The sequence below is a fragment of the Acinonyx jubatus genome, chromosome A3 (assembly GCF_027475565.1).
Source record: "Acinonyx jubatus isolate Ajub_Pintada_27869175 chromosome A3, VMU_Ajub_asm_v1.0, whole genome shotgun sequence".
Classification (NCBI taxonomy): domain Eukaryota; kingdom Metazoa; phylum Chordata; class Mammalia; order Carnivora; family Felidae; genus Acinonyx; species Acinonyx jubatus.
The window spans coordinates 79,966,587-79,989,777 of record NC_069388.1 but is presented as its reverse complement, the minus strand read 5'-3'; the positions used below and the strand labels follow the sequence as shown (position 1 = coordinate 79,989,777).

Here is a 23,191-nt window from a genome sequence, read left to right as displayed (position 1 = left end):
ACTACCTGTCTTCAACAGTTAAGTTCACAACCACCCAAAGTCTGACTCTTAGAGAAGTAGTACTCTAGTAGCTATATTCCCATATATTATTTACAAATAGTGCCCTGTAAAATGGAATTTCTTTAGAGAGTCATTTAAATTTAAGTTTTGAGCCCCCAAACATTTTGTAAAAGAGCCTCCCACTTCTTCAGAGCCACTAGAAACAACCTCACTTGGCAGATCACGTGGGGATGGGGAGAAAGATCATGGCCACGGAGCAGCTTCAAGTCTTCTTAGAAGGCAATTGCCTATCTCTCTGTATATTTATACATTTTAGTACCTGAAAAATCACTTTCTCTGGTGTGTGTGTGTGTGTGTGTGTGTGTGTATGTGTTTATGTGTGTGTGTGTGTGTGTGTATGTATGTATTTAATCCTTTTTCTCATAATACACTACTGTGAACTTCCCTTCAAGGTACATGATGTTGGTATATCTATCGTTGGATATCTGTAACATGGATAGATAGATTTACAGATTAAACCTTTGCAGAAACTTTGGGGGACCTAAAGGAGGATGAAGAGTGTGTATTTAGGGGTAAGTTAGAATTAGATGCCTTTTTAGATTTAGTTCTTGGCAAATGTCTGGTACATAGCAAGTACTCAGTAAGCGTATACTGAATGACCAGTTTAGTGCCACAAGTAAATAAGATTTTAAAATTTAATTTGTACTTAGAGGTAAGGAATTTTTAATTTTTAGTTTGTCTACCTAGAATGTGAACTTGGGCCAGAATATAAGAAAAATAGCAAATGCAATGTCTTGATGACTTTACAGTAAGCTTTGCTAACTCCCAACATGAGCATTATCCAATAAGAGGTGGTTTAGAAATTGCTAAAGTATGAAATAAGTGTACAGATCAGCAATGTGTGTGGTCTTTTATTTTTTTCTTGTCTATCCTACATCTATCCCCTAAACACAATACAATAAAGCAGAGCAGTTTTGGAGAACATGTCAGAGACATAAAAATTTCTGTGTCATGCCCAAAGTGTTTAGCCAAGAAACCAGACAGCAATTATACACTAGACTGTTGCCCACATTCAATATTGGCTCCCATCTGTACCTATCTAAATTCTTGGCCACCCACATAAAAAAAGGAAAAAGGGGGCTACTGTTGGCCAGAAATTGCCAGTTACTGACTAGATCTAACAATAGGGCATTTCACTTGAGTTGAAAGGTAACCAAACAGGGTTAACTAGAAAAAGATATCAAATAATATCTGTGAGACAAACTACTAATGAATGAGTAGTCTAAAAAATGAATAGTGTTTCCAATTACTTGAGGAAGAGAAAGACTTCATTCTTTCCTGTTGCCAACACCCTGTTGTTAATGAATCAGGAAGTTTGCTGAAACAAGTGGTGAATTTAAATTATGACATATCCTTCCATTTGTTCATAGTATGATTTTTAAATTAAATTTGAAGGTTATTTAACTTTTACATCCCAAAAGTAGCAATGATTTCAAATAACTAAGATCCTTTAAAAAAAAAAAGAGTTGTCTCACATTACAGATAATTATCTAAGATTGATAAGAGTTGATAAATCTTCTAAGTAGTTTTAAAAGTCATTAGGCTCAGAAGAATGCAGTTGAACTGCAACATGCATTATCTTGTTCACATTTATCAATAATTCCCCTCTAGATTCACCTTTGAAAGTTGCATAGAGGGCAAGTCCTTAATATGTGTCTCCTGTTTCTCCTTTTCTGCGTGTTGCCCAAAGGAGAGTGTTGCTGAGAAATGGTGATGCCCGTGAAGTTTTTGTATTTCACTCATGTGCCAAACTGTATCTCCAGATTCCACCTTGATGATAGAAGCAGAGGAGTCATTTCCTTTAATGAGTAGCCTAGGAATAACCATTAAAAAAACATCCTGTGTTCTCTCAGGGTTTTTAATAAACATAGATCATTATGTAATCATGATTTGAAAATATAAAAAGACTCCCTAAGAAATAAAACATCTCTTCTAAATTCATAAGATAAACATTCTTGCTTTTCTGTGGTGATATATGTATAGATGATGAGACTACTTACTGACTTTGAAATCCTCATGGAGAAGAGCTGTGAAATAGAAAACTATTTAGTTTAATCCTATTTTTTCCTCCATATTTCTTTCAGCCATATTAAAGATTCCCTGTTGTGCATCCCATCAAATGTCTTTTGATGGTTTTCCAAACATCTCTGCCTCTGGTCTAGCTTATTAAATTTCCTGCCAGTGCCACCACTGGGAAGGAAAGGATAAAGAACTTCTGTTCCCTAACTTAGTCTCTAGGAATTTATTTTAAGCATTTCACACCCACCACTCTAAGTATTAAAGAGAAGATCCTCAGGACTGTTCTTTGGATGAGGCCTAAATAATTGGGTAATGATATGTCATTAAATGGGTAATATGATTAGGGAATAAAAAGTAACAGTGTTTTTCCCTCTCTATAGTGGAAAGGAGGAATGTCATAGTTAGAGAAAGACCACAGAAAAAATGTGGTATATTAATGTTAAGTTCTGGTACCATTTTTAATTGAACTTAAAAAAAATCCAATAATGATGCACATCTTTAAAAAAAAATCTAGTACCAAAATGTCCATAATGAGTAGCAACAGATAGCTAGCTATCTCTCCTTACTCCAACATTGCACCCCAGAGGCAACCATTTTTTTTTTCTGACAGTTCTATAATTGTTCTGACAATTCTATATACCTGATAGTTATTTCTAAGTGTTTATATTGCTTTTGTTGTTGTTGTTGTTTTTATTTTCTAGATTTTAGGCATTATGTGTTTGACTTCCTTTTATTACAAATACAGGCTTTGTTCACTTAAAACCCTGGCCTTGTTTTCTCCATTGTATTAGTTTCCTGAACTTTGTAGAGCTATATTTCCCAACCTTTTCTGCATCACAGCACAGAAAGAAAATGATAATATTTGCGTGGCATCCTGGGATAACCTAGAGTGTGTGGGGATCTATATTGGACTTGGTGATAAGTTAATTGCTTTTTAAATAATAAAAACATGAGAATAAAAATAAATGCAAAGTAATAGGGGCATTATTAGATACTGAACTTGTAGAAAACTCTGAGCAAAAATCTTTTCAAATTTTTGAATGAGATAATTGAACTTGTCTGTGTGAACATAACCTTTTGAATCAGGTTTTATTCTTGAAAAAGCTACACATAGTTTCTGATCAAGACTTTCAAATTATAATCTCTTCGCATTCTTGACAGTTACTATAGTAGACTGAATAATGGCCCTCAAAGATAACCAGTTTTTAATTCCTGGGACCTGTGAATGTAACCCTGTATGGTAACAGGGATTTCAATAGTGTGACTGCATTCATGATTTTCAGATCGAGAGATTATCCTGGATTATTTGGTTGGGCCCTAAATGTAATCACTAGTGTCCTTATAAAATGTAAGCAGAAGGGGGTGCCTGGCTGTAGAGCATGTGACTTGATCTCAGGATCAAGCTCATGAATTTGAGCCCCACATTGGGGGTAGAGATCACATAAAAAAATAAAATAAGTATAATAAAAAAATAATAAGATGTAAGCAGAGGGAGATTTGAAGACAGGGGAGAAAAGGCAACGTGATTCAAGGCCATGAGCTAAGCAATGAAGACAGCCTGCAGAAGCTGGGAAAAGCAAGGAAATGATTTCCCCCTAGAGCCTCCAGAAGTAGTTTGGCCTTGCTGACACCTTGATGTTAGCCCAGAGAAACCCATTTCAGATTCCAGACTTCCAGAACTATAAGAGAATAAGTATATATATGTTATAAAGCATCCAGTTTATGCTCACTTGTTTCAGCAGCCATAGGAAATGAATACAGTCACCATTCATGAGGAATGTTGCACAGATTTAAAAACTTATAAACCATTCTTTAGAAGCCATTAAAAAATGTGTAATGGTTGAAATCATATTCAAGGAATCTAACAACTCTTTTTATTGATAAACACAATGATGAAATTTAATGTGATAAGGCAAATGGATTTTTAATTCAACTAGACTTTTTTCTAGTAAATATTTATGGAGAATGATGAAGATTTAATTTGTAAAACACACGTTGTTGGATCAGTAAGACAAAAACTAGTTTGGATGCCATTAAAAGGGTATATCAGCTGCAAACAGCCAGAAGCACCTGATGTCTGTGAAGTCAGAGTTTCAGAGCCACCAAAGTTGCACCATCCAGGAGCTCAGTGCTGGCTGCTATGTGCTGAACACAGCCAAGGAGGTATTCTGCCATCTGGACATCTACTTCAGCAGCCAGCTGTTGAGCTGCTATTCCCTTTAAGTGGCCAGTGGAACTACTGAATGTTTTTCATCATCTACTCCACCTGTAGAGACTCTGTTCCTCTTGAGCCACCCACTGATAAAGGCTGCTAGCAGCTGGAGGCAACCATCCCTGGGGGTCCCAACTGCCTACCCCAGGCCTTAAAGGCTCAATGTCATGCTTCACAGCTGTAAGGCATTCAAAGCATTGAATTAGAAAATTCTGGTCTATATTATCTCTCCCACCACTTCTGGGCAGCACACCAAGAAAATGAGAATTTGGAGCACAGACCAGTGCTGGGAGAGACAGGCCGTTCTCAAATATCAGTGACTTTCAGCCAGAGTTTTACATAGAAAACATTAGAGGTTTGTAAACCCACTGAAGTCCTGGCTTTGTGTGGATTTGTACAGTAACAAAACTGAGATTATTGGAATAATATAAATAAATTTATTGGAGACTACTGTCTGGATTTGGAGCATCACAGATAGATTCAGAAACTGTAAGCTGTTTGATACCTTTCTAACACAGATCAGCATGGGATGGAGACCAGATAAAGCCACAAATGGAGTACCAGGATAATGAAAGAAAATAAGGATCCCAGGGCACCTGGGTGGCTCAGTCAGTTAAGCACCTGGCTTCAGCTCAGGTCATGATCTCACGGTTCCTGAGTCTGAGCCCTGTGTCTGGCTCTGTGCTGACAGCTCAGAGTCTGGAGCCTGCTTTGGATTCTGTGTCTCCCTCTCTCTCTGCCCCTCCTCTGCTCATGTTCTGTCTCTGTCTCTCTCTCAAAAATGAGTAAAACATTAAAATAAGTAAATCAATGAGGATCCAGATAGACCAAAACTTTTTTAAAGCCATGTTAGCTTGAGAATTTTACCAGTTTCCTAATGAGGAATAAAACAATGCTAAAATTAGCTGAAAGTGTGTGTGTGTGTGTATGCATATATATATATATATATATATATATATATATATATATATGCACATATATATGTGTGTGTGTGCATTTGTATATATTACATATGTCTGTATATTTATTTGTAAAAAAATAATTTGAGGCCAAGATGTATATGTTCCTGATTAAGTTCATTGCTTAGTAAGCTGGATATAGTATAGTTCATTCTATAGTGGTAATTCAGTTTAGTCATTCTCATCTAATCCTTTTTGTTGTTTTTACATAGTCATATTAAAGAACCCCTTCAGGTATTATTTTTAAAAAGGCTTTTTCTCAACCTGGTACACCCAAATGATAACAGCCTGGGGTCCAGAGAGATTTAGGAAATAAGCAGAATTGCTTGTTGTTTAGGTAGGTGTACTAGATTAAGTGTCTTACACTTACATGATCAACCCTAAAGCTGTACACACTGAAGTCCCTGCAGAAGAGTCCATACAAAATATGTACCATCATTTAAAGTTTTTGTTTGTTTATTTTAATTTATTGGTATTTTTTCCATTTCAGGTACTCATATGTCAGTACCATAACATACTGGTTTCTAGGGAGGCAGAAGTGTATATTGGAAAAAAACAGATTTTGGAAAATAGTCTGTTTTTATCTTGAGTACTGCCACTTAGAACCTGAAAAGCTTGGATAAATTACTTGGTTAGCTCTATGATACTTAGTTTTATCATTTAAAAATGAGAATAACAACTAATAACCTGTCTTGCCTCTTACAGACTTATAAAGATCATTTCACTCAGTGTTGGCACAGAGTATGAGTGATGGTAATGATTTCAATTAATGATTTCCTGTCTTGCCTTGCCATAACATTAATCTCAAGTTATTATTACTTGATTGTTATTACATGTTAAATATCTATATTCCCTCCATAGATCGTAAGCTCTTTGTGAGCAAGAAGCTTATCTGTCTTGTATCTCCAGAGCATATCACAGTGCTTGGTACTCAAAAGAAATTTGTTGAATGAATTATCAAGTGAAATATTTATGAATGAACTCCCATTATTTCCTTAGGAATCATGTTTTAGATGGCAAACGGTCAACTTATAAATTTACTTTTAGAACACTAAAGGGAGCATTTCAAACAAATTCTGTTTTGGAGTACCTGCATGACTCAGTTAGTTCAGCGTCCAACTCTTGATTTCATCTCAGGTCGTGATCATGCATGGTTCATGAGATCTAGCTCTGCATTGGGCTCCGCACTAACAGTGTGGAGCGTGCTTGGGATCCTCTCTCTCCCTCTCTCTCTCTCTCTCTGCCCCTCCCTCAGTTTCTTTCAAAATAAATAAAAAATAAACATAAAAAAACAAATTTTGTTATGATAGAGTGTTGGCAAATATGGCCATCCTCTGTCCCACTCCTTTGCAATGTGACTTTGTCACTCCTCCCATTAAGACTCCCATTTGGAGTCTTTTCCTCCCAAGACGCCTTGAGTCTGGGTTGGCCCAGTGATTTGTTTTGACCAATAGAATGAAGCTGAAGTAATATTGTGTGACATCCAAGCCTTAGCCCCAAGAAGCTTTTCAACTTTTAGTCTCCCCTTTGGAATACTGCCCTGAGACCACTGTATGAAGAAGCCAGTTCTAACCTACTGGAAAGTGGCAGGTCACATGTAGTAGAATTTTTCCAGTTGTAGTAGAATTTTGCCAGTTTAGGCCCCCTAGACCAACCAGCAGCAACTGGTGAAATTGGTAATGAGGCAAACTGGTCACATAAGTGACTGAGATAGGACCATAGAAGAATCAGTAGCCCAGCTGAGCCAAATGCAATACTGTATATTGTTACACGGTACAGATGACTGATAGACCCATTAATGTAGAGTCAAAGAAAAATCAAACCACACTCATTTACTCTTTGTTTACCCCACAACTGCCTTTAATATACACACACTGGGATTTTATTTTTCAGCCCACTCATTTCTCACCTCTAAACTGTATTCTCCAAACCCTTCTGAGGAAGAGATTTCTTTTTTAAAAAAAAATTTTTTTAATGTTTATTTATTTTTGAGAGACAGAGAGACAGAACATTAGTCGGGGAGGGGCAGAAAGAGAGGAAGACACGGAATCTGAAGCAGGCTCCACGCTCTGAGCAGTCAGCACAGAGCTTGATTTAGGGCTTCAATCTATGAACTGTGAGATCATGACCTGAGCTGAAGTCAGATGCTTAACTGACTGAGCCACCCAGGTGCCCCGGAAGAGATTTCTTCTAATCACTTTCCTGGTTTAATCAATATCCCTAAACTTATAGATCTGCTTTTCAGATAGAGCTTTTGAGATTCCTTAAATTTTTTTCTTTCATTTTAAAAATTTATTTTAGGGAGAAAGAAAGCACAAGTGGGAGAGACGGGTAGAAGGAGAGAGAGAGAAAATCTTAAGCAGGCTCCATGCTTAGCACGAGCCCCAGTGTGGAGCTCAGTCCCATGACCTTGGGATCATGACCTGAGCCAAAATCAAGAGCCCAGACGCTCAACCAACTGAACCACCCAGGCACCCCTGAGATTCTTTAAGTGGAATAAGATAGGTTTTGAGTTTAAAATATATTTTAAACATAATTTAAAACATATTGTTTTAAAGATACATTAGATACTTTCAAGTTTCCAAGGATATTTCTTGCATTGCTTTAATGATAAAAATGAAGATACAACTCATGCCACTAACAGGGGAATAGTTAAATTATGATAACTACATTTGGTAGTATATATATTGACATGGGAAGATATTCTTTATATTCTAAGTGAGTAAAAACAACCAGGCTAAAAAATATATATATTAGGCCAGTTTTTACAAACTTTTGTAGAAAAAAAAAAGTTTGCTTGTTATCTAAGACTAGATAAAAATACACCAAAATGTTAATGGTTACGTCTGGGTGGTAAGACCATGGGTGAATTTTCTTTTCTTTCTTTTTAAAATTATGTTATGTACTATTCTACTATGAATAGGTATTTGTACAATAAAAATAAAAGTCATGTTTAAAGCATAGATCAACCTAACAACAAAGAAAACCCATATTCCAGCACCAATATTCATCAACCTAGTCCCTCATTCATGAATATGGAAAATCAAGAATTACTAAATATTTGAAGAAAACCAACTGCACCAAAGATAGGGACAATGATAAAACAAACCTAAATATGAAAGACATGAAGATTGATTCAGAGAATTAAAAAAACTATAATAAAATAAGCTATAGAAAAATAACAATCAGAGTACAAGAGATAATGCTTGGGAATTAAAAATGTGATTACTGCGATTAAATGATTTGACAGAAGGAATGAAAGGTAAAGTTCAAGGAATTCTTGGATCATACGGCAAAGAGACAAAAAGGAAATATAAGAAAAATTATGATATGTCGTGTATCAATCTGGAAATTTCAGCATCCACCCATGTTCATTCTATTAAACTGTTGAAATGAGTGTCACAAACATAAAACTTTTCTTTTTTCTTAAACACTTTCTTCAGTCATGACCTGTCAAATTGCCCTTTCCTGCCTCTTGACAACACTGCTTACTTTCAGCTTTCAGGTCTCTAGTATTTCAGTTCCAATTTCATATCCCATTTAAATCTCATCTCCCCATTCCCCAATCATTTTGTCTCAGGCTTTACCTGTTGCTCCAGGAACCTGTGGTGGAGAGGGAAGTATGTCTGCATTTTCACTCTTCCCTCTCCTTAAAAAACACCCAACAGTTGAGGTTGGTGTTGGTGTCCCCTTCTTTCGAGAAGTAATTTCCAGTCTTCATACCTCACTTGGTTTAGAAAGTAGGAAACACACTCCCCTGCTCCCCTTGAAAAAGATGCTGCCCTCTTGCCTACAACAAGGCTGACAGTTTCTTTTTTCACTATCCCTCCTCAATCATCTAGTCATAGACATGGGATAGATGGGGAAGGGTGATTAGGGTGCTGGTTGGAAGTAGCAAAGCTCTAACTGCTGAGCCTTTCTCTTTAAAATGAGAGATACTTAACACCTCTTGGTACTCAGCTTGACATATCAGCAACTCTAGGGCAATGGAATAAATCCCACTCAAATCCTATGGTGTGTCAAAAAGAGGTTCCAGGGAACAGAGAACAGAAAAATTGAAAGGGTAGAAATAAATAAATAGTAAAAGAAAATGTGAAGAGAAACAAGTTTTTAGATGAAATGTGTTCATGAAAAACTAAACTGGATGACCCACACCATTTTCTTTTTCACCTTCTTAAGAATTTTCAGAGCATGGTTTCATTCACTTACTCATTCAACAAACGTTCATTGAACACTACCAAAAACCAGACACTGGTGGGCCGTAGGTTTCTAATAGTGAACTTAACAGGGAAATTTACTAAGTGGGAGTGATAGACTGTAAACAAATAAATAAAATAATAAATAATTGCAGACTGAATGAAAAGCTATGAATGAAATTGAGAATAACAGCATCAATATGGTAAGGTGGTCAAGAAAAACCTCTCTGAGAGAGAGCAGTAAGACTACTGTCTCTGGGGGCTGAATTCCAAACTACACTATGCCTTTTCCTAGTTTACATAGAATCCATGTGTGGGTTAACATGGAAGCCCTGAGCATTTAAGCTAAAATCTGAAGGATAAAAAAATCAACCACATAAAGACCTGTGAAGAATGTATGCCACATAGTACAGCAAGTGTGGCAACTCTGAGATAGAAGGAACATTGTGCATTCTAGGAGATAACAGGAGGCTGGAGTGAGGAAATAGGGAGTAGAAAATGGCAAGAGACAGGAAATGAGTTTGGAGAAGTAGGAAGGAATCAGATGTGTAGAGCTGGCTGTATAGGTTTTGGATTTATCCTAAATGCAATGAAAAGCAATTCACTCATTTAAAGCAGGGAATTGACACGGTCTAATTTACATTTTTAAAAGAGTTTGGAGATATATTTTGAAGGTGGAAGTAACAGGAATTTGTGACGGATTCATTGAGGAGGGAGGAGTCATAAGGAGTAAATGAACAGGAAGGGTCAAGGAGCACAGTTTACACAGGACCATTCATTGAGGTGGTAAAGGCTGAGGGAGATCTAGATTTAGAGAGAGAGCCATTTTGGTCATGTTAAGTTTGAAATGCCTGGGAGACATACAAGAAACATTTTAAGTAGATATTTAAAGATGTGAATCTGGAGCTCAGAAAGGAAGACTAGCCTACTGATAGAAATTTAGGAATTGTCAGCAGATAGTTTTTAAAGCCATGAGAATGGATAATATCATGTAGGGAGAAGGCATAGAGAATAAAACAGAGGATACAGGAACTCTGGCACTTAGCGGTCATATAGAAAAAGGAAAAACATGTGAAGGAGAATGTGCAAGAGGAGTCAGTTATTCAAGAAAACCAGGATAGTGTGTGGTGTCAAGTCCAGAGATGAGAGTATCAGAAAAAGTCCATAATAAGAGCTCTGTTAAACTGAGGACAGAAAAGAGAGTCAGCTGAGTAGAGATTGTCAATTACCTTTACAAGAGTAGTAGAGTGATAGAGAGATTGAAGTAGACTGAAGTTTTGCCATTTATCTTTTCAGCAACAGTTGTTTAGAGAGAGAGCATGAGCAGGGGAGGGAGCAGAGGGAAAGAGAGAGGGGGGAGAGAGAGAGGGAGAGAGAGAGAGAGAGAGAGAGAGAGAGAGAGAGAGAGAGAGAAAGAGAAAGAATCCTAAGCAGGCTTCATGCTCAGTGTGAAGGGGTCAATCTCACAACCCTGGGATCATGACCTGAGCCAGAATCAAGTGTTGGACCCTTAACCCACTTAAGCCACCCAGGTGGCCCTAGCAACACTGCTTTTTAAAAGACAGTAGACAATACCTTCAAACTTTTGAGAGAAAATTATTCTGAACTTAGAATTCTATTAACAAAACAAACATTCAAGAAGAAGGACAAATTAGAGTCCTTTCACTTTTTGGTAGGGGATGGGGGGAGGGGCCCCTATGCATCTTTTCAGGGAAAAGAGAAATGCCTAAGGAAATGTCCCAGCAAAATGAAAAGAGGACTCAAGACAGAAACACAGGAACTTAGTAATAGGATATTTCAGGAGCACAAATTTTTGGGCTTCAGTGCAATCAATAATAGAACAGAAAGTTCTCTCAGAAGAATGTCTTTAAGAAAAAAAAGTAGATTAACCTTATGAAATAGTATGATTAAAAACATTAATAATCTTAATGATAGGGTGACATTTGCTTCTCCTGTCATCAACACCAAAGAAAGACAACTGGAATCTTTAGTAAAGGCAAAAAATTGTGTAAGCCATGGTCCCCAAAATATGACATTATTATGAGCAATCAGTGGACACATTAAAAAAGAGAATCCATTCGACATTAGCTTTAGAACATTCTCCTTCAATTAGTGTAGATTTAGTAACATGGTTTCTGATTCCCTTTTTATTCATACTACTTGATTCAGCAGTGAATAAGGTTTTTAAAATTGTAATGCTAAAAAAGAAACTCTTCATTTTTCAAATTAACTTTAAGATAAAATGTGAAATACTTGATTATTCTAACAAAGTAAATATAAATACTGACAATGTAAAAGTAGTGATAGAAGTAATGGAAGTTAGTAAGTGGAGGGAAGTGAAAGGATGTAATATATATTAATGTTACATAATAGAAGAGTGTCAAGAGACACTTTCTTAAATGGGTGGATCAAGAAATAGAGGTTTGAGTATATTCTTTAAAGCAATAAAGTAACAAGTAGAACTTAATGAAAATTCCAAAGAGGAGACAAAGGAATAAAAATGAGGAGTAATATAATGGAGGTAAATTCTTATTGTTAATTATCAGTGTGGAATCAATGAAAAAAATGTCAGGAGCTAAACCAAAAAGTGGCAGTATGTATTTATTGTTTTCAATTATGGAGACAACTATCAAATACTAACAACAGTTTGATATAGCTACCTTTAGGGCACTGCTTTTCAAATTGTGGGAGTGAAATCACTTTAGTGAGTTACAACCTACATTCGAAAAAGAAGAAGAAAAAAGGAAATATTAAGTTGCATTACACTAGTAAGGGTAAGTAAAATTGATGAAACTTTTCTCAGCATTGTGTGTGTATGTGTCTTTGTGTAAAATGTATTTGCTACTTGGGTCCTGGTCAACAAAGTACTCTAGGAAGTAGAACTGCTCTGTGGACAATGACTGCATTTTTATCTTTCATTTTTCCACTCATTTGTTTGAATTTTTTTAACTCATGCATGTATTATTTTTTTCATAATAATTTAAAATATGTATCTTGGATTTTGGGGTTTTTTTCTTTGTTATACATAAAAAAATATAAGCTCATAGGTTTCCATAAGACAACGTGGTTTATTTCCTAACAAAAGAAAATATTAGGCAATTTTTTGAGAAGCAAAATGATAGGCAATCTTCCATTACTTAAGAAAGGAAAAGTTAACAATACATTTTGAAGATTGCTTACGGCTCAAGGGAGAGAAGTCTGGGGCAGGGGCAAGAGTTTAAGGTGTTAGGAGTCTAGGCAATGGATTAAGTAAGACAAAGCAAGAGAAATCAAAATTTTAAAAAAGTTAATGTTTATTTTATTTTTGAGAGATGGAGACAGAGCATAGATGGGGAGGGGCAGAGAGAGAGGGAGACAGAATCTGAAGGAGGCTCCAGGCTCTGAGCTGTCCGTGTAGAGCCCAACATGAGGCTCAAACCCATGAACTGTGAAATCATGACCTGAGCCGAAGTTGGAAACCACTGACTGAGCCGCCCAGGTGCCCCTAAAATATTGTCACAACATAAGCCAATGCTAAAGATGATCTTAAATCAACTAATTATTTTATTGGTTCTATATAATAGTGTTTTATCAGACAGTGAACACTGTAATTGCTTGCATTTCTATGGTGGCTTTCAATTTTCCTCAGTTTGCCCTTAAAGCAAATATGAGACAGTTTTTGAGTACCTGCTTACCCAGACCCTTCCTTTTCTACGTTTATTTATTTTTGGGACAGAGAGAGACAGAGCATGAACGGGGGAGGGGCAGAGAGAGAGGGAGACACAGAATCAGAAACAGGCTCCAGGCTCTGAGCCATCAGCCCAGAGCCTGACACGGGGCTCGAACTCACAGACCGCGAGATCGTGACCTGGCTGAAGTCAGACGCTTAACCGACTGCGCCACCCAGGCGCCCCGACCCTTCCTTTTCTAAAAGCTTCTATTCCATTGGGAATAGAAATTCTATTCTGTGGCCTTGGGCACCATGTGACCTGCTACCTAGCTGCGTATACTTAGTTGGACCAAAGAGAGACTACTGACCCAGCCTGTACTAGTCAGATTTTATCTCCTAGGAATTTGGAATTAGAACTCAGAAATGCTGATCATTTTGTGTTGGTTACTTGGGGGAGTAAGAATATCATTCTGGGGCAGCCATATTTGGCCCATCTGAATAGATACACAGAAAAGAACTTGTCTGCCTAAAAAGGAAAGACTAAAGCATGGAAGAGAGGCTACTAATTTATTAAATAAACAAATACTAAGTATCTACTGTTCCAGGTACTGTTCTAGATACTAGGGATATAGCAGGGAATAAAACTGAGTCTCTGCCCTTGCTAGTATATGTTCTTGGGGGAAGAAAATATTTAAAAATAAATATTTAATATATATTTAATAAAACATGAAGTAGTAATAAATTCTATGAAGAAAAATTAAGGAGGGGTGTGTCTGGGTGGCTCAGTCTGTTAAGCATCAGACTTCAGCTGAGGTCATGGTCTTACATTTCGTGAGTTTGAGCCCCACATCAGGCTATCTGCTGTCAGCATGGAGCCCACTTTGGATCCTCTGTCCACCTCTCTCTTCCCCTCCTCTGCTGTCTCTCTCTCAAAAATAAATATAAACATTAAAAAGAAAAGAAAAAAGAAAAAAAGAAAAGAAAGAGAAAAATGAAGGATGGCAAGAGATAGAAAGTTTGAAGTTGGAATCAGGAAATAATTTGAGCAGACTTGGACCAATTGGGGAAGCAAGCCAAAAATATATCTGGAGGAATTGCTTTCCAAGCTGCAGTTCTAGAACATGCAAAAACTTTGAGTTGGGAACATTCTTAGGAAACTTAAGAGACACAGTGGCAAGAAGAAAGAATAAATAAATCTGCACCTAGATAAAGAGGAGATCTTAAAAACTTCCAGAGAGAAAAGATAGATTACCTATTATATAGATGGGTTCAAGATGGTGTCTGTATATTGGCCCCTATATGTTGTTTACTTATTCATAGCAGGCTAGGACCATTAGATCAAAGCCTGCCAGTGCCAACCCAAATTCTTAGACATGGACTTTAAGTGTAGCCTAAATAAGCAGATCTCTAGTCACTTAGATCCTGCCTGCTAGGCATACCCTATGAAACTGAACACATCATCTTCTAGCCACAGATAACACAAACTCTGTTGCTATAAAAGAACTCAAACTGTATTGCTCTTCAGAGCTCTCTGACCCAGAGATTCCCCACCTTGCTACTGAGTGACAAATCCTAGACACATAAGCCCCTTCTCTGATTCCCCTCTTCTTGGGAGTTCCAGTGTCTTTTTACCTTTCTGAGTGGTAGCCCCATGCAGCTATCTCTGGATAGTCTCTTGCTGTGAGTGACTTCCCTTTCCTGCAGTCCTGTCCAAGTGCCACCCTATAAACTTTATTGTGCAGGATTACCATCTCACGTTCTTGTCTTTTCCTTGATATGTCCTGAAATCCTTGAGTTTACCACACCAATAAGCAAAATTAGATTGAAAGTCACTTCTCAATTGCAACAATATGAATCAAAAGACAATGTAATAATATATTCCAAGTACTAAGAGCAAACATTTGGCAGCCTAAAATTTTATACCAAGCTAAACTATAATTTGTTTAGTTATTAGTTTTCAGATATTAAGAACTAAAGGATATAATGAATAATTTAAAAATTGTACCACAAAGAACAAATGAGATACAAAAAAAGAGAAAAAGAATAGCAATGGGAGCAGGTAATGCATGGGAAAATCTTTAGTATTAATTACATAAAACAATGATAATAATAATGACTCATGAGGGAATACAAAAACAAGATGCAGCTTAAATACAATGGTAATAACACAAACAAAGGAATAAAGTAATCATAAGAAAATTATGCTCTATGCTGGTCTTTGTTTTATTCAAGATCAAGCAAGGTAGGTACACTTATCAACTTTAGACTTTAGTGTTTATATTAAGGATATCACTAAGAATATATGTAGGATGTATTACTCCAAAATACAATCCACAGAGGTAAAGACAAGGAAAATGTATTTAATGCAGTAGACATAAGCAAAAACAAAATAGATTTTTTTTTAGTTTTTAATTAATTAATTAATTATTTTTTAAATTTACATCCAAGTTAGCATATAGTGCCACAGTGATTTCAGGAGTAGATACCTTAATGCTCCTTATCCATTTAGCCCTTTCCCCCTCCAACAACCCCTCCAGCAACCTTCTGTTTGTTCTCTATATTTAGGAGTCTCTTATGTTTTGTCCCCCTCCCTGTTTTTATATTATTTTTGCTTCCCTTTCCTTATGTTCAGCTGTTTTGTATCTTAAAGTCCTCATATGAGTGAAGTCATATGATACTTGTCTTTCTCTGACTAATTTCACTTAGCATAATGCCTTCTAGTTCCATCCACGTAGTTGCAAATGGCAAGATTTCATTCTTTTTGATAGCTGAGTAATACTCCATTATATATATATATATATATATATATATATATATATATATATATATACACACATATATATATATATGTATATATATGTATAAATATATATACATATCTCCATTCATCCATCGATGAACATTTGGGCTCTTTCCATACTTTGGCTATTATTGATAGTGCTGTTATAAACATTAGAGTGCATGTGCTCCTTCAAAACGGCACACCTGTATCCCTTGAATAAATACCTAGCAGTGCAATTACTGGTTCATAGGGTAGTTCTATTTTTAATTAAAAAAAAGATTTTAAAATGTAAAACTAAAAGACAATTGTTTTAACTTTAAAAGAGAAAATAAGCATGAAATAAGATAGTAGAAATAAATCCAAATGTATTAGTTAGCATAATAAACACCAATTGGACTAAGCACACAAGTTGAAAAATAAATTATTAGATTAGATTATTAGATTAAAATAAACACATAAAATGCACCTGAATGGAATTTACAGGAAACACACCTAACGTGAGGACACAGAAATATTTAGGTAGGTAAAAGAACTTCTACAGTAGGTCAACAGAAAAAAAAGTTGAGGGTTGGAAGGAAATAAATAAAACTACCATTATTTGCAGATAATATGATTGTCTACATAGAAAAATCCAAAAGATTCTACCAACAAATCATTAGACTTAATCAGATAATCTGCCAAAGTGTCTGATACAAGATTAATATACAAAATTTAAATGCATTTTATATACAACCAGGAAAAAACATTTTAAGAGATATTTTTTGCAATAGCACACACTAAAAAATGGAACATCCTTTGGATATTAGGCAAGACCTTATAGAGAAAATTAAAAAACTTTAATGAAAAATACATTGAGAAATATAAACATGTTGTTGGATAGAAAGGCTCAATATTATAAATAAGGCAAGTTTCCAAAAATTAATCTACTTTTCAAATTAATTTCAGTTGAAATCTTAGCTCAATTTTTTAAATGACAAGTTTGATAGAATTTTATGTAGAAAATCAAAGGCTCATGAATAGGCAAGACATTCCTCAAGAAGAAGAGGGGAAGATTTGTTCTATTACATACAAGACTTCTAATAAATTTATATTAAGTAAAACATTTTGACAGTGGCCCAGCAACAAAAACTTGATTAGTGGAACTAGAGTATAGAAACTGATATTTATATCTAGATATATCTAGATGTGTTTCTAGTTCTAGTATATAAATATCAGTTTCTATAGATCCAGATCTAGATATATATCAACTTTATCTATGCCAGATGGGTATTTTTTAAATTTTTTTAAAATTGTTAATGTTTTTATTTATTTTTGAGAGAGAGAGAGAGAGCAGGGAGGTGCAGAGAGAGAGGGAGACAACAGAATCTGAAGCAGGCTCCAAGCTCCAAGCTGTCAGCACAGAGCCTGACATGGGGCTCAAACTCCCACTCAACCTATTGAGCCACCCAGCCACCACATATGCCAGATGAGTATTATAGGTCACTGGAAAAGGATAAACTTCAATAAATGGCAGTAGCCTTTGAGCTGCCTATCTTCAGTTTTCTTGATAAATGAGATAATAAATATCTACATTGTTTACTCTTAGGTTTTTCTGTTAGTTGCAGCTCAAAGAATTCATAACTGATATAGTTACTAGCATTCTTGGCCAAAGACGTGATTAAAATGATCTAATCAGAGTGGATCCTGGGACTTGTGAAGGAACAACAGGGAAGAAACTATGACTCTTTTACTAAACTTGAATCTGAATGAATGTGTGCCTGAGGTTTTTGGAGAGTACCACATGGTACCTGAGAGTGAAGGCAGAATAGAGGATTAAGAGATATTGAATGTGGATGATAGTTAACACTTTAACTGAGACCTACCTTCTGCTATCTACCCATGGAATTTTCAAATATGTAAGCCAATAAATTCCTTTTTTATTTGTTTTAGCCATTTACAGTTGAATTTTCTGTCTTATGGAACCCAAATGATCTCACTGGAAATGGTAAACTACACTCACTTTCTGCAAGAGCTCATGATAGAAACCATGTTCAGACATTGAATTTTTAAAAATGTTGATGGCTATAAAGACAGATATAACTAATAAAACCAATGTGCACCATAGATGAAACATCAAAAGCAGTACACTGGTTTGATTGAAACATTTGAGCCATAGTAATATTTACATCATTTGAAAATCCCAAGAAAAACAAAAGAGCCACCGTGTTTTGTTCAATGAAACCAAAGCTGAAGGGTTGAGAAGGAGACCATGATGTAAGGTCAGAAGGAGAGCTTATTTTGTTAACCAAGTAATAAAGGGGCAAGGGATTGTAGAAAATAAACTCTTGCCTTATCCTCTAGGTTTATGGAAGCAATTTTTACAAATGTGCTGTATAAACTGCTTTTAAAATTCTGGTATTTTGTTCACTGGGAGTCTTGCTAGGATGGCTTACAAAGAAAAGAGATTTAAGAAAATCTGAAAAGTCATAAAGCGTAAGAGATTAAACTTGTGGTTTAGAAAATCTTTCAAAATGAGACCTAAAACTCAAATAAATACCAAATCGATTTATGACAAAGAAAATGGTCTACAGAAGTAGTTCTCAAAATTAATGTTAGCATTGGAACCTTTTTCTACATGAAATCTTACAGAAAATTATAATATGTAATGTAGACAATGTATTTATTAATGTAGATTTACTTTTTTAAGTTGAATTGTGTAACATTTGCTTCTTAAAGAAGAGAGGAAGGATGCTAGTGTGATGAGCACACTAAAATTTTAAAATCAAGAGTCATAGATAACAGTTCCACTCATAATTATTAGCATTTGATTTATTTCTCTATTCATTTTAGTTATGCAGGAGTTAGATAAAATATTTGCAAATAGTAATTACAGGATACTTCTCAATTAAACACAGAAGGCTGAGAAAGGAATAGTAGATTTAAATTTTTTTATTTCAAGGTGAAGCCGCTAAACATGTCTGTTAGTAGAATTAATTATCACAAATATGGAGGTTTAGAGAAGAAGAAATTAAAAGTTACAAATGTATTACTTAAAATACTTATACTAGGATACAGTATTATGATGCCCTGCCTACTTGTTAGTGTGTTGTTTTGTTGCATAATTGGCTATTTTGCCTCAACAGAGAATTTGCCAAACTCATGCATTTGAATTTTTAACCGGCTTTTCGTTGAGCATGATGCATGTGTGTTGTGGATTTGTGTTCATTTGTATAATTTTATGTCAGTAAATGTGCTGACATGTCTTGATTTTTAAAAAGAGAAAGAATGGAAGACTGTAACTTTACATTTAATCCACATCTGTAAGAAGTTTAAGTGAGCACACAAACATATTGATGAAGAAATCACAAGGACTGTTCACAAAAATTCCAGTTATTTTCCTGGATATTGATAGGACTACTCTTCCCTGACCACCTTGATGTTAGTTATGGCCATGTGCCTTGCTTTGCCTAGTGACATATGAGCAATAGTATCATGTATCATTTCTGGGCAGATGTATTAAGAGCAAGTGCCACTGCACAATTCTTCATGTTTCCTTTCCCCTGCCACAGTGTTCAAAGAAGCACACTACTGAGATGGGGTCTCCATCAACTTGAATTCCTAAGTGATGATGAACAGAACCCCTGTTCTGCTAACCTACACTGGACATGTGTAAAATCAAACACTATGGATAAGCTGAGGAAGCCAATTAGCAGAAAGAAGAGAGTAGGACAGACCTGCAGAAAGAATGTGAGCTGCCATGAGAGAAAAGTAAGAGGGAGCAGCTGATCCTTAGAATCTTTGGTTCCAGGTGCTTTCCAGGTCCTGTGGGTTTCTAACACTACACATTATCCTCTGGAGTTTAAATAGGACTCCTGATACTTAAATAACAATAACAAAAAAACTAAATAAAATGTGTATTTCCACTTAGCAAGGTGTTCCCCTAATGTATATGTTGAATCAAAAGGTATGGGCATTTTATTTTTCTTAAGTTTATTTATTTTGAGAGAGAGAGATAGAGTGCACGCAAGTGGGGAGAGGGAGAGAGAGAGAGAATCCTAGGCAGGGTCTGCACCGTCAGTGCAGAACTTGGCCCAGGGCTCAAATTCATGAACCATGAATGAGATCATGACCTGGGCTGAAGTCAGGTGCTTAACAGACTGAGCCACCCAGGTGCCCCTCACCATTTTAATATAAATTGCCAAATGTCACCCACTAGCAGCACAGAAAGTGCTCCTTTCATAATACAGTGCTTTTAACAACACTGGTAATGCACATTAAAAAATAAAACAAAGTGGGAATAAAAGCTGCTAATAGGTGGGGTGCCTGGGTGCCTCAGTTCGTTAAGCGTCAGACTCTTGGTTTTGGCTCAGGTCATGATCTCACCGATGGTGAGTTCAAGCCCCACATTGGTCTCCACGCTGGCAGTGTGGACCCTGCTTGGGATTCTCTCCCTCTTTCTGTCCCTCCCCTGCTCACACACGCATGCTCACTTTCTCAAAATAAACTTAAAAAAATACTAATATCAGATTGGCAAAGAGGGAGTATAAATTAAAAATAAACTTTACTGGAGTGCCCTCGTGGCTTAGTCAGTTAAGCGTCTGACTCTTGATTTCAGCTCAGGTCATGATCTTGCAGTTTGTGAGTTCAGACCTCATGGGGGCTCTGCACTGGCATTGATGAGCCTGCTTGGGATTCTCTCTCTCCCCATCTCTCACTCTCTCTACCCACTCCCCCACTTACACTGCCTCTCTCTCTCTCTCTCTCAAAATAAATAAACTTTAAAAATTTTTACTAATAGGCAAAAAAAAAAATGAAAGTTAAGTGTATTAATCAGAATTCATTTTTATTTAAGGCTGACTTTTTACCAAAATTTTCTAAGTCATTTACCACTTCTTTTGTAATTTAAAAATTTTACCTATCTTGCCAATTATTTATTAGGATCTTTAAAAAAATTATTTTTTAAGTTTATTTATTTATTTTGAAAGAGAGAGAGAATGAGCTGGGGAGGGGCAGAGCAAGCAGGGGACAAAGGACCTGAAGCAGCAGAGAGCGTGATGCAGGGCTCAAATTCATGAACTGTGAAATCATGACCTGAGCCGAAGTCGATGCTTAGCCAGCTCAGCCACCCAGGCGCCCTTCGTTTGTTGGGATCTTCAAGTTTTTTTTTTATGGGGGCACCTGGGTGGCTCAGTCGGTTAAGTGTCTGACTTCGGCTCAGGTCATGATCTCACGGTTTGTGAGTTCCAGCCCCACGTTGGGCTCTGTGCTAAAAGCTCACACAGAGCCTGGAGCCTGCTTCGGATTCTGTCTCTGTCTCTCTGCCCCTTCCCTACTCGCTCTCTGCCTCTTTCTCAAATATAAAACATAAGAAAAGAATTTTTTTACAAAGTTTTTTTTATGGATGTATGTGAACTTTTGTATTGTAATATTTACCACAAATATTTTCCCAGTCTGGTTTCAGCTTTCAGATTTTTATTATCTTGGTATTTTATGTCAATTTTTAACTGTTAGGTAGTAAAACATATTTTTCTTTACTAAGTCCATAATTTTATTAAGATTAAAAGTTTTTACCCAATCAGAGGTTATTAAATATTCATTCCTCATTTTTCCCTTTAGTCTCTTTTTCTCACCTATATGATTCTCATTCACATTGTGCAAAACTCATCAATTGAAGCAAACTATAAATACAAAAGTAAATTATTAAATGAACACATGATTATTTTCTCTTTTAATAAGATTTTTTAACCTATAGTTATTAATCTGTTTAGATTTTATCCTGCTGAATAGCATAAAATTAAGATTTAATTGATTTATTTTCCAAAATGGCTAACCAATTATCTTGGCATTTTATTGAATAATCCTTTTCTCCCCCACTAATTTATTGTGCTCCTTTAACTTCATTTTTGATCAAATATGATGAAGTTTGAATTTCAACTTATCCACTCTACATTTCACGTTTATCTGTTTCTTTGTTCCAGGGTGCCTTTTGAAAGAGTCAATTGAGTGTAAAAACATTTGATTATCAAAATCCCTCTTAATTTTTGCTGATGTGCTTAGGGGGAAAAATGTCATGATGTCTGTGGAGTCTACCACTTAATTCTGATTGGTTCTGGAAAGAGAGCAACAAAATAAACACAGCAAAATGTTAATCTGGTGAATCTAGTGGTCATTTAAACAGTCTTATTAACTTTTATATAAGTTTGAAAAGGTCTTGTTAGGGTGAAACTTTCTTGACATTTTTCTTTAGTGAAATTTTAAAAATTGAGGTGTAATTTACCTACAGTAAAATAGATTTGAAACTTTACAGAATAAAAATGGGGGGAATAGAGGGATATTCAAGATGGCATCAATGAACACTTATGTTGTTTCCATATATAGGCTGTTGTAAATAATGCTTCAGTGAACATGGGGTACATGTATCTTTTTGAATTAGTGTTTTTGTACTTTTTGGATAAATACCCAGAAGTGGATTTATATTATAGTTCTATATTTTAAATTATTAATATTTGTATTTTAGTTACTATACAGTGAAATATTAGTTTCAGAAGTAGAATTCAGTGATTCATCACTTACATACAACACCCAAGCTCATCACAATAAGTGCACTGCTTAATACTTGTCACCCATCTACCCCATCTGCCACCCACCTCCCTCCATCAACCCTCAGTTTGTTTTCTATTGTTAAAAGTCTCTTATAGTTTGTTTTCCTTTCTTCTCTTCCCCCCCCCCTTTTGATGTGGTAGTTCTATTTTTAATATTTTGAGGAATCTCTATATCATTTTTCTATAGTGGCTGCACCGATTTACATTCCCTCCCAACAGTGTACAAAGGTTCTCTTCCTCCATTCCTCTCCAACACTTATTTCTTGTCTTTTTGATAATAGCCATTCTGACAGGTGTGAAGTGATAACTCATTCTGGTTTCGATTTGCATTTTCCTGATGATTAGTGATGTTAAACATCTTTTCATATGTCTGTTGGCCATCTACATGTCTTCTTTGGAAAAATGTCTATTCAGATCCTCTGCCCATTTTGTAATCAGGTTGTTTGTTTTTTGTTGTTGAGTTGTCTTATGAGTTCTTTATATATTTTAGATATTAACCCCTTATTGGATATATGGTTTGCAAATGTTTTCTTCCATTTGTAGCTTGTGCATTTTTTTATTGTTTCCTCTGCTGTGCAGAAACTTTTTAGTTTGATATAGTGCCATTTATTTATTTATTTTTGTTTCCCTTGCATTTGGAGTCAGATTTTAAACATTGCTAACATAAAACATTTTTAACATAAACATTTTTAAACATAAAAAACATTGCTAACACCAATATCAAGGAGATTAC

General features: G+C 35.8%; 1 protein-coding gene across 2 annotated transcripts in view; it reads left to right on the top strand.

The window, feature by feature from the left end:
* Positions 1-23,191, top strand: part of WDPCP (WD repeat containing planar cell polarity effector) — a 607,526-nt gene that overhangs the window by 1,586 nt on the left and 582,749 nt on the right. The gene's annotated exons all lie outside the window — the stretch shown is intronic.